At 39.2% G+C, this 13,224-nt stretch overlaps 1 protein-coding gene across 2 annotated transcripts in view; it reads left to right on the top strand.

The window, feature by feature from the left end:
• The window catches only part of LOC145984293 (cell adhesion molecule Dscam1-like), an 875,949-nt gene that overhangs the window by 38,888 nt on the left and 823,837 nt on the right, over positions 1-13,224 (top strand). For both annotated transcript variants that reach the window (XM_083117935.1, XM_083117934.1), the window contains exon 2: positions 8,350-8,390. The gene's annotated coding sequence lies outside the window, so the exon portion shown is untranslated. The remainder of the gene's footprint in view (positions 1-8,349; positions 8,391-13,224) is intronic.

Genomic DNA, 13,224 nt, shown 5'->3' with positions numbered 1-13,224 from the left:
GCATTCTCAGCAGCGTGTACTGCTTCGCTCTGCCCACTCGATTTCCTCCCCTCTTCTGACGATATGCGTGGCCTTGCTCCAGAAATAATTGAGACGGTATAAGTAAGGGAAATCTGATCAAAGGTAAAACATCAAAATGGTTAACAGATAATATTACTCTGGGGAAAGCAAGCACGTGTCTATAACAGTCGACATATGAGACTTATTTTTTTTTGGAAAATACTAAAACAGGATATTGTTAAAGTAAGACAATTGCATCCATTTTTTCATTATTTATGAATCATTAAGCCTAATAAATAAGGCAGTTTTAAGTTTGGCAATTGCAAAGTCTCAAATCGCATGAAGGTTATTAATTCAGAGGTACAGGTTAGTGTTGGGAGGGGATGACTGAAAGTAGTAATGTCTTACATTATGTTACGTATTCTACTTTTTCTAAATTAACTGATATTTTCCGCGGTCCTTCCACGGCCTCGCTGCCGCCTGTTTGTGAAAACTTTGGTGAAGTTTAAACGATAACTCGGATTCATGACAGGTATGCCTCAGCTCTCCAAGGGAAACTGTTTATTTTGTAATTTGAACGATCTTTCTGCACTTTATGGTACGATTAGTACTGAAGTGTGTGTCACTCGCAGTCCACCGGCGCCGCCTGGTCATGTATACTCTGTCCCAAAAAATCTCTGGAGCAAGGCCGCTCATAGCGTTAGAGAGCAAAGCAGTACACGCTGCTGCGAAGGCTGGTACCTGCAGACGCTTCCCACCTACACGCAATCCCATTCCCTCGCACGTGTTCATTGGTGGAGCCGTCTCGCGTCACTACTTGCGAAGAGACTTGTTTTCGTTCGCTTGCTCCAGAGATAACTGATTCTTGCAAACATTTCTTGGGCATGGAACATTTGGAGAAAAGTATGTCTTGAGTTCTTCGGAGTGCGGATACGAATTGCAGCTCCACACGGTTGGACGCCCATGACGTGTTGAACGCCCAACGGAAATTCATCCGCCATTTCCCCTCGAGTGGCTGCCATGTTTATGAGCCTGTGCTCATGCTCTCCTGCTGTTTTGATCTTTCTAATACTAACGCTCTGCAATATTACGTTAGCACAGATGGATTTGAAAGAGATCAATTAATGGGAGGGTGTTGGCAGTCGAACCAAATGATTTACGACAGCATTAGCTAATTAGGAGGATAATGAATGGATGCTGGGGGGCTGCTCGGCACGTGTTGCAGAACTTTTCTCGGCTGCTCGACAATACTCGACGGAGCTGTAACCTTTGTTTGGTATCGTTAACGTCCACTGAAAGTTAAATTTATGCGCGTATGTTTTTTCACGTACCGTTTAAGAACCCAAACATGGCTTCCGCAAATCGCCAGTTGCCAAGATATCGCATGACGCAGCTGCGACTGCATGCACGTGCCATGTTTGGCTGGTTGAAACCGCTTGTTCCTTAAACGTGAGGCTGAAATAAAAAAGTCAAAAAGGTTTGAAAAAATCACTTCCTTTGTAAGTATGCCAAGCATTCGGACTAGCGATGGAAGAAATTGTGATTTCTCTGACGCAAGTAACCCCCATTGCTGTCTTGGGAGTCCAATCTTTTGATTCCTGTCCAGATTGTATGAACTGCGGCGTAGAATGTACTAGCCTTAGAATTTGATCGTCATTATTTTCGCTCTAAGAAGACATCTCGATGGCCTAGTGGTTATCGTAGTCCCTTTGCAAGGAACAATTTTTTTATTATTATTATTTTTTTGTATTTGAAGGGCTCGGGTGTAAAACATGGTAAGTGACATTTTGGTCATTTGAGTTACAAAGTAAAATGTGCCATTCTTCAATTTTCGAGTGAAATTGCCATATCATACAATTTGCATTAGACTCAGTGAAGACTTGTGACATTTTAAAAACAACGCGAAAACAATTTATCTACAGTATAGCTTCTAATAACCTTTTTCTTAATGAACTCAGAAATCCAAAATGTCACTTAACTTACCATGTTTTACACACGAGCTCTTCATTCTATCTCAAATTAATAATGTTGATGAGACTATAATGAAGTATGTAAAGTATATAATTGTTAATACTTGTCCTGTTATAATATATGGGTCTTCAACTGGGCGGGTTCCAATTCATGTTAGAAAAATAGTTGTTGCTAATATTATTCAGAATAATGTTTGATTAATTGGGCAGAATTGTAGTTTGCGATGACTGGTTCAAAGAGACAGAAATGTCTTTTTCATCACACTGCATTATATTTAGTTACTTTTGATTAAAATGCGCCATTTTAAAATTTAAATTGATTGCTTTCGAGTTGAAATAACTTGAAATATGATTATTCAGAATTAACCCCAAATATTTTAAGCGAAATTTGTTTTTCTAGTCGTAAAAAATATTAGTTTCCACTACAAGTTATATGAGGCGCATGATTTCTTGGGAGTGTTATTAATAACAAAAAGGAAATAAAGCAACAATAGAGACGAGGCGCGGAATTCGTGACTAGGAGCTATCGTCACTGCGTCCCAGTCCCCACCATTGAAGCAAGCATCGTATCCATTATGAAGCCTTGATTAACCGAGTTCCTGGAAGGTGCGGCTGAATCGTGTTTCTGTAATGATGTAAACGAGAGAAACTTCGACGAGTGTCTTAAGTCTTTATTTAGCACTGAATATGCGGCGTGCCTCCGAGCCAACCTTAAGAAGACGTGCCGGAGATTGCGCGGGAGCGGAGAGTGAGTGTCTGGGCAAACACACGGATAATGAGACAAAGAGAGATGGTAGGAGGGGCAATGGCACCACGTCCTTTGGCAAACTTAGCCGGAAGGCCGTCTGGGGGGAAGAATATCCTCTGAAGTTCAAGCATTTCGTTAATCTCCTACTGATGCTGTGCTGTGTCCGTTGAAGCTCCTAGTTCATTGTGAGTCCAGGATATGAGATGTTGCCACGGTCAACTTAGGTCACAATACGGAGATAAGCGTGCGAATCTCATGGTCCGGGAGCTGTGGTGAATATACTAGCTGCTTTCTAAGCGCTTTCAGGCAAGTTTACCCTTATCTGAAATATTTAGGATCTTCCGATATAAATCTGACGCTTGAAAGTATATAGTCATGCATTCTAAAACCATAGAATAAAGCACACGCTAGATATTTGTTTTTTGATAATTAATGAAATTGAATCAATGAACACAACGTGCGACTTCTGACATATATAATACAATCATTACAAAGCATTCCATATGCATTAGATATCAAATTCTATGTATCGTGTATTGCGTATTTTATATATAAGTCGTTCGGAAAGTATGTTCCATCATGCAATAAAATGAAAAATATAAATAGTAATATCATGACCTTTATAGGGGTGAGAATATATACATGGTACAAGATTCACAAATAATCGCCATAAGAATTCAAGCACGCATCACAGCGAGATACCAAGTTCGTTGTACCCCTATCATAGAACGTTTCCGCCTGAATGGAGAACCATTGGGAAACTGCACGTTTCAGTTCTTCGTCAGTACCAGAATGTTTTCCAGCACGGAATGCCTTAAGGTGGAGGAACAAACTAAAATCAGATGGGACAAGATCAGGACTGTAAGGTGTGTGTGGTAGTTTTTCCCAATGGAAAGTCGTCAGGAGTTCCCGAGTTGCATTTGCCACATGCGGACGAGCATTGTCGCGGAGGAGAATGACACCCCGACTGAACATGCCACGTCGTTTGTTTTGGATTGCACGACGCAGGTTTTGAAGCGTCACACAATAGGTTTCGGCATTGATGTGCCGTCCACGCTCCATAAATTGCACAAGCAATACTTCATGCCTATCCCAAAACACAGTGCACATGATTTTTTTGTTCGTAAGCTTTGGTTTTGGTTGCGTTTTCCGCGGTGACGCGGAGTGCCTCCACTCCATGGTGCTTCGTTTCTGTTCTGGGGTTTCATGCAAAACCCATGTCTAGTCTCCAGTCACAATCCGATCCAACAACTCTTACCCCTCCTCACTATACTGTTTCAAAAACTCTAATGCACTTTCCATTCTTTCGTTTTTGGCATTTTCGGAGAGCTGGTGAGGAACCCAACGGTTACACAATTTACGAAATTTCAAATTCACTGTTACAATTTCATACAGCACAGTTCTGGAGATTTGTGGAAACTCTAATGTTCTCCCTAATCTGCTCTTCCACTAAACGAACCAAATTGGGATTCACAACAGACGGTCGACCACTTCGTTCTTCATCATGAACACTAACCCGTCCACCACGAAACTGTCTCACCCATCTTCTTACCATTGAAGCACTCATTATTCCTTCTCCATACACCTCACAAATCTGACGGTGGATCTCCGCAGCTGGAACATTACGTGCATCGAGAAAACGGATCACGGATCGCACCTCACACGTGGCGGGAGTTTGGATTGTCAAAAACATAACAACAACGCACTACTCTCCTGACTAACTTGCCTCAGACTGACGCCTGCACTTCGTCAAGGTTGTGGCTACACAAGACGCATGCGCATTCACACTGCCCCGCTTGCAGCATCACGGTATTTATCAGTGGAACTTACTTTACGAACGACGTATTATAATTCCACATACGACTGTTTTATTTCTCCTGATATATTGATTGATTTGTTGTTTATATTGATTAATTTGTTGTTTTAAGTCCACTTTATGCACAGAGAGGCTAATCGGGACTGGACCTACAGTTTAAAGTGGGGCCCAAACCACTGTGCCATGTGCCTCCACCGGGTATCGAATCCTGGACCCCTTGATTACAAGGTGACGACGTTACCACTAATCCATCGGGAGGCCCCTGATATATTAAACGCAAACATATATGTATAATATAGTGATCCTTTTTTAATTACCGTATTGCCGGCGAATAAGACTTCTTTCCTTGAAAATAGGTCTGGAAAACAGGGTGCATCTTATACGCCGATATTCAGTTTTTCACAAGTTTGTGGATAGGTCAAAGCTGTGTAAGACAATGGTTAAAGACATAGTTCACTGGATGGTGCAGAGGACAATTTGTTGTTTCTGGACTCGGATTCTAATTTAGAAGAGGTTTCAAGTGACTCTTCACTTAGCTGAAGAATAATTTAATAATTTCATTCTCTTACCTGATGGTAAGAGACCTGTAGGAAGGCCAAGGCGAAGGTGGAGGGATAACATTGAGATGGACCTAAAGGAAATCGGTAAGGATGGAAAAGATTGGATTAATCTTGTCCAGGATAGGGACAGATGGAAGCCTGTGTTGCTGCGGACATAAACCTTCGGGTTTAAGCATGCTAGAGAGTTAGTTTAGTTAGTTAGTCTTCATTTAGCTCTGGAGATAAATGTGTGACTTCTGCCGAAAAATATTAAAATGTATTCTTTCCTTGTTAGATTACGTAAGTTATTTGTTGAGCGTAGACCTACATACAGGTCTACCTGTATTACATCATATTTGAAATACTGTAAATTAATTATAATATTCAGTGATAAAGCTTTTTCCTAAAAGATATGTACAAATACGCCGGCAAATACGGTATACCTCATATTAATAGCAGTGGGTACATCGGCTGCCTCCTAGGCTGCCTTCACTACATATATTTATCTCGAACCGAAACAAAGATCTGAGCGCTGCGACGCCAAGGGTCCCGGGTTCGAATCCCGCTCGGGCTTGGTTGTTTCTGAATGTCCATTCATCAATTTCATCATTTCATCCCCATCTTCGCAAATTAGCCAAGAGGCACAAAACGCGAAGTAAAATAAACTAAATCAAAGATCTGAGCATTTAAATCTCCATGCTATGGTAAGAACTAAGACTGTAGACGGACACTGGACACACACAATACAAAATACGGAACATACACAACCGCATGAATGACTAACCTGGATGTGGGTCCAGGATCTCGAACATACATATCACATGTACGCGAACATATTACACATGTAGATAACAAATGCCTCCTTTCAGACCTCTGGATAGGGATACGAGTTCGCAGATGAATTCCGACACTTGTCCCAAAAGAAAGAATGAATTTTGAACACTTTTTCACTTGCGGATCCAGTTTTCGTCACTCTGGGCTATCCAATATTGGATCACATTCTTGCTTTTGAATCCACCTACGACCGTGTGAAACATTGAACACAAAACCCTGAGAGCATTCCTACGGGAACCTGCGATCTACCATTTAAAAAATTCCTTTCCCCCAGTTTAAAAACGCTTCGCGGTTGCAATCCGAAACGTACGTTTTATTGAAACTACTGTCCCAACATTGATATGACATTATGTTCGCATTTTAAATTAATATATATAGTAACTTTTGAAGTTTAATTAAAAATTTAGATTTTCCTCCAATATTATACCATGCATCACAATTACTGTTAGAAGTTGACGTTACTGTTAGCAAAACAATACTTGATAATATCAAATGAAAATTTCTGAAGTAGCTACTTCGAATGAAGATGCATACCAGTATTGTGGCATGTATTTAATTTTTATTTGACTTATAAATTTAAAAGTTGAATGTTCTATGCAATTATATCATTGTAATTACATGAATAGCTATTTAATTGTATTATACAAGGTTAGTTAAAAGTTCCATAACACCCTCTATGAAATGTAAAGGAGTTATGTTGGGTCATGACAGAAATAGGTTAGGCCTAGGGTGGAATCATAATTGTGTGTGTCAAGCAGAGGTCTGCCATATTGTGGACCGCCATGTTGAATTCAACTAAAAAAAATATAAAGGGGTGATGTGATTAGTCGAATCAGGCTAGAATTGCACGAGGAATGCAGTCCCGATTATTATATCTGTGCACAAAGTGGACTTAAATTCAATACAAATGTGTTTGTGTGGGCTTGTGCCACAAGTCACTACTTGTGCATGCCTTGAATGTGGAATTATTATTGCAGCTAATAGAAGGTTCCATACTGATATGCTAAGAACAAGTAGTGTAACTAAGAACGTAGAAATGTTGCGTAACTATATGCCAAGTTGAATAAGAAACAGTTTCTATGTAACGTGGGCTACATTGGCAGAGAATAATCCACAAATTTTGTGCTTATACAAATTAACTTGACGTATTTCGTTGAATATTTCCTTTTTATACATTATCATAACATATGATTGCTAACATTATTTTAATCAGTACATATGATATAAATGTATTGCAATAAGTGTTTGTGGTATCACACACACTTAATACTGTGATGCACGGTTACAATTAGCCGTACTACAGTCTCACGCTGTTTTGGTTTGTTGAGACCCTATGGAAAGAGCATTGAATTAAACACTGGATATCTGACTGCGAACGCCTTGTGTGTAGACAACCCAAATTACATTACAATTCTTAGGTTTATATGCCAATGTATACTCTGTCCCGGAAATATCTGGAGCGAGCGAACGAAAACAAGTAGCGACTCGAGATGGCTCGACCAATGAACTCGCGAGAGGGCACGGGTTTGCGTGGTTGAGGGGAGGAAATGATTGCTGTTACCAGCCTTTGAAGCACCTTGTACTGCTTCAGCTCCGCCCATTCTTTCTCTCCCATGCTCTACCTTTCTGCGCGGCCTTGCTCCAGAGACTTCCGAGATAGTTTTTTACGCCCAATTCAGTTATCTTTTTGAAAAGACAATTTTTTGCTGGGAATTGGGATTTCTGCGATTGGATGCTCATTATTGCGGAAGAGAGAAGTGTAGACAAGTATGGACTGTTGTGGCAGCGGTTCACCTGTGCCACGAGAAATGCACTTAGCCGTGAGAGGAGGGGAAACCGTTTTGGCCGTTCCGCGTCTCTGGCCATAATTTTCAACACAGTCCCTTGGGAGGAGAAATTCCACGCTTGTTATTCCCGTGATGGAATGCGGACGTAAAATTTGAGAATAGGAAGCCTAACGAAATGGATATCAAGAGAGCGGAATGTGTAGCTTTTGAAGGGCTTAGTATGCAAAGAATGCTCTGAAAAAAGACGTCATAATGAGGAACAGTTACGTAAAATAGATTTCCCTTTTATGCAGATTTCATGAAAGAAGACGCACACGCACAACAAGTGCTTTTTAAATTCCACAAATATATATTTTAGGATTTAAATTCTCCACTTCCCTACACTGATATTATATTAGGACTCTGTTCTTTTTCATGTCTCGCAAGATTTCGCATATCAAAACCATACGAAATTCTGGGACAGAAGTATGGATGGTATTTGTTTTAAACATTTAACTGACCAGGAAATCTATTTCAATTACAAATTACTAGTTGTGTTATATTTCGGCTAGTTTCAATATTATATGTGCAACGTTTTATAACCATAGTTTTGTATTATAATTTTAACTTCAGAATCGCTATTAAAAATAACAAGTTTTTTCTTTTCACATTGCAGGTATACTTTTCACCAAGGCGATACTTTTATTTAGTACTCTGGTAAGTATTGTTTTAATTTGTTTATTATAACAACTGAAAAAACGGGCGAATGCCTATTAACTTTTAACTTTTCGCTCGTATTATCTTACGAGCCTATGCGGTTGAAATTCAAATTAGTTTACAAAAGGCAGAGAAATATTTATTGCATGTCTTTTCTTAACTGCGCACTGATATGGAGAATACATGTGGTGATTCTCGCAAAATTGATCATAAATCAGAACAATCAAATCTGTTGAATAAGAGGGAAATTTACTTTCCTGCATGTACATTGCTTATTTTATACGAAAGCGCAAGAAATTATTATTTCTTGTCTATTTTGACAAGACATGCCTGGTTTTAATACCAACGATTTTACTAAAATAGATAAACAATTATAGATGCCACGGAAATTTCATATGCAAACAGTCCAACGTAGCAAAAGATTTCCATTTCTTTCTCGCCAACAAACTCAGATGAACTGAGGAAGATATGATATATTTGAATTTGCGTACTTTTTTCCACTTTACGTCGCTTTTTGACGTAAAAGTGAATGACAGATTAAATTGATGAGGGGGTACTCACAAAGTAACACCAGGGACTTGAACCCTGAGCTTTTGGTGGTGAGATTATGAGTGGTCGACTCGACCACCGAGGTGGCTGAAGGGTTGATTAAAGGTAAGACTGCATTGCCTTAAGAATACATATACTCTATCCCGGTAATCTCTGGAGCAAAGCCGCGCAGAGACTTGCCTTCGTTCGCTCGCTTTAGAGATTCCCGGGACAGAGTATAGATGTTTCTTCAACCTATTCTCTGTTTCGGGAATCTCTGGAGCGAGCGGACGAAAGCAAGTCTCTGCGCAAGTAGTGACTCAAGAAGGCGCAACAAATGAACACGTGCGAGGGAACGGGATTGCGCGAAACGACTGCAGTTACCAGCCTTCGCAGCACCGCGTACTGCTTCGTTCCGCCCACTCGCTCTCTCTCTCCTTCTTGCGCGGCCGTGCTCCAGAGATTCCCGGGATAGAGTATATATAGGTTGAACGAATTCCTTCCTAGTCATATTCTAGATAGTGATTGCAGTGCCAAAACTATAGAACGTCAACATTCCCATATCATAAATCAAAAGCATGTGTGAGTGGTTCTATTGTTGGAGGCCGTGAAAGAAGAAGGTATCCTCCTTTTGAAACCTTAAGACCAGGCTGTTCCATCCAATGTTTGTGCCTTTAGTATTCTTCTTAGAATTTCACCATCTCACTATGCTTACCTCATGTGGAAAGAATGATGATAAAAGATGGCAAATAATGGGAGATCTTGAGCGAAGATGTTGAAAATGGAACAAATCGAAGTCCAGAACATAAAGGGCGCAACGCTTAAGGAGCGGAGAATTGTAACGTTCTTTTCGCCCAGAACACAGCCAAAGGAAGGGTACATTAATTTGAGTTCCACGTAATAACTTGCAGAAAGTTTGGCACGGAATACTGAATGGAAGCCTCCAAAGCTCCAAAGTTTGGAAGAGGATCTGTTGTGAGCCACTCATCAATTCCCCTCCTTTCGCGGATCCGCCCTCACAATATACCCGTATATCCAATTATCATCAATGGAGAGAAGAAATACGCTAATTCACTGCAATGTCTAAGTTCCTATAGATGTAATTCAGGAGAATTTCTATGAGTAGGTCTTCTGAAGTTCTCTCTGAAAGGTATAATGCGGCGAGTGTCTGAGGAAGATCCTTTGAGGAAATTTATTAGCCAATATATGATTTCCTCTGATAAAGGACCAAATGCTTCCCTTTTGATATTTATATGTTCTGCATTTCTGTTACTTTACTTTGCTTTTCTAACCTTTCATCCCCGCGTTATAACATAGACAAAAATAAGGCAAAAATGTTTAAAGCTTATAGAAAAGCAACACGTAAAAATTGTATTTATAAACATTTAGTTTCAAAGTAAAATCATTTGTCGTCCCAATAATGACCTGAACAGATTTTATTTCAAATTTTTAACGATTGGGAAACTTATTGGTAATACTGTCGCCTTGCAATCCTGGGGTCCCGGGTTAAATTTTTGTTGGAGGCACGTTGCCCAGTTCGATACGAACAAGTCGAGTCTCTACAGCATTCCTAGTTATATTTTCAGGTGATGTGGTTGCATACTTGCACCTGTCTTGTCTGATCTTCAACAAATCCTTAAAAACAGTTTTCTTTTCGAAATCGCGGAAGGAAATTATTACCTCTTCAGAAAGCAGCCTGTGATAGAATTTCCAACTATCGATCAATTTTTATAGTAAATATTTTTAGTAAGATATTTGAAGCTCTTGTTTCAATCATTATACATCAGTGTGAATAGTATAATCAATGATTACCGGCATTGATTTATACCCAGGGTACGTTGTCGCCTTGTAATCGAGAGTCCCGGGTTCGATACTCGATGGAGGCACATAGTGGTTCGAATCCCACTTTAAACTGTAGGTCCAGTCCCGGATAGCCTTTCTGTGCTTTAAGTGGACTTAAAACACCAACTCAATCAATCAATACCCAGGATATAAACAAGCACCAACCTGTCCGTGGCAAGAGATGCTTTTCAAGTTTTTAGCAACAACAACCAGATGAGTGATATACACTTACACTCTGTCCGGGGAATCTCTGGAGCGAGCGAACAAAAACAAGTTTCTTCGCATGTAGTGACCCAAGAGAGTTCGACTAATGCACGTCTGAAATGGGAAACGAGTGCTTGGAGAGGGAGACGCGGGTTTAGTTATCCAACCGTTTGCAGCAGCGCCCACTCGATTTCTCCCCTTCTCTCGTTATGCGCGGCCTTGCTCCACAGATTCACGAGACAGAGTATATACCCATCAAAAGTCTTTAATAGTGTCAATGACGTTAGAATAAACTTTTATGAACGATATCTCTGTATCTTATTTACTGAATTTTTGTATTAGGTTTACACGCAGTTTTTCATAAGTTCAAATATAATTTAAACAATAAATTAATCTCATCGGGAACTTTAGTCTGGAGAAGTAGACAGCCAGATAGACAGAAACAAAAATACATATGGTTTCTCGCAATGCTTTAGCATTTCCTACGTTGGAAATCTTATTTTGTAATTTTCTTGCGAAGTTCATGTCCTTGCTTCTATTTCAGCAACTAAGCCTCTTTAGTTGCTCGAAACTTGGAATAAATACGATCCTAGCTTCATGGAACTGAAGGAGCTGTGTGGTAGAGTTAATTCCGACATCACGGAAGTACTTCTAATCGTTTCAATTGTCTCCAACGGCCCAATAAGGGGTATTATATTGGAATATATTACATGGCGGGAAGTCTCTCTTGGTAAAGAACATGTACGATCATTTGTCCAACTCAGCGGATGTTCATGGGCCTATAATGAAAGATAAATGTTTCAACGCACGCTTCGCAGTTAATTTAGTCGTGACTGAGCTACATCATAGTCTTTGGTGCTTATTTCGTTAGCAATAGATATCCTAATCACCCATACAGGAAGTGCATTGTTCGTGCATAGCTGCATGGAATTATCTAAATTCAAGGAAATTGTGCGTCGTTGCAAACTAGGGTTTTAATAAATGCACATTTGTGTGTTAGAGGTATACATCGTGTCTTTGTAGAAATTTAAGAGTTTCTATTAATAATAATAATAATTAAAAATCGTCTTTATTAGAGCGGGCGTGTTTTGGCCTCGAGGGCCGCTCTTACAACAGACACCCTTGTCTGGGTGATTATTACAAAGTAAAGTAAAAGTAAAGTACAAATGGAATATATGAACATACCCTGATACATATAAGCTGGATGAACACTGAATATAAAAATACAAATTGAATAGAAATATTAAAGAAAAGAGGATTATATGTATAAACTAATGGACATAGATATCTAATGTTCATCGCTTTCATCTTTAGTACATATACATGTATGAAGTCAGCTGTAACAATGAATAAAACAGCAATAGCAATAATAATAATAATAATAATAAATTTAAAAGACAAAGGAAAATTATGAAATTTAGAATGCTAATAATTATAACAAGTTACATGAACAGAGTTGCCAATTATTACAATGGATATATATATTTATAACGGAAAAGTTGCTCGTGATGATGTGCTTAACTGCCTTGCTAGTAGATGATTTTTTAGTTTCTTTTTAAACTGCTTATGACACTGGATGGATTTTAGAGAGGCTGGAAGGGAATTCCATTCTTTGGTGGCAGATACGGTGTACGATCTTCCGTAGATGGTTGTATTATGAACTGGGACTGACAATAAGTTTTTCCGTCGCGTTACATGTTGATGCCTGCTCGAATTTGTATTCAGTTTCTCAAAAAGATATCCAGGTTGTTTGCTGCTTAGTACTTTATGTGTTAAAGTTAGTAACTGATATTTAGCGAAATTCTTTGTGTTAAGCCAATTCAAACGGTGTATGTATTTTGAAATGTTGTCCCTTATTTTGAGCTTTTATATGAATCTCATGCATGCATTCTGTAGTTTTTGTAGCTTATGAAATATGGAGCTGCTTGCATTAAAAGCAACTATGGCTCCATTTAGTAACCGTGATAATACTAGGCTTTCGCACAATGTTTTCTTAACCTCAGTGCCTACAATATTATTTAAGTGGTACAAGGCTCGCAGAGATTTGTTGGTTTTCTTTATTTGCTTTGAGATATGATCTGACCATTCTATGTGGGAATCCATGACAAAGCTTAGGTTATTAACAGTCTTTTCTAAAGTTAATGTGTAGTTATTCAATTTAGGAAGTATCATGTGATCTGTGCTTTCGCTTAGCTTTTTCACAAAAAATTTGGATCCAATTATGATGAATTTCGACTTAGTTGGGTTTAATTTTAGCAAG

The sequence above is a fragment of the Lepisma saccharinum genome, chromosome 2 (genome assembly GCF_977018435.1).
Source record: "Lepisma saccharinum chromosome 2, izLepSacc3.1, whole genome shotgun sequence".
Taxonomy (NCBI): domain Eukaryota; kingdom Metazoa; phylum Arthropoda; class Insecta; order Zygentoma; family Lepismatidae; genus Lepisma; species Lepisma saccharinum.
This window is presented reverse-complemented; position numbering and strand designations above follow the sequence as displayed.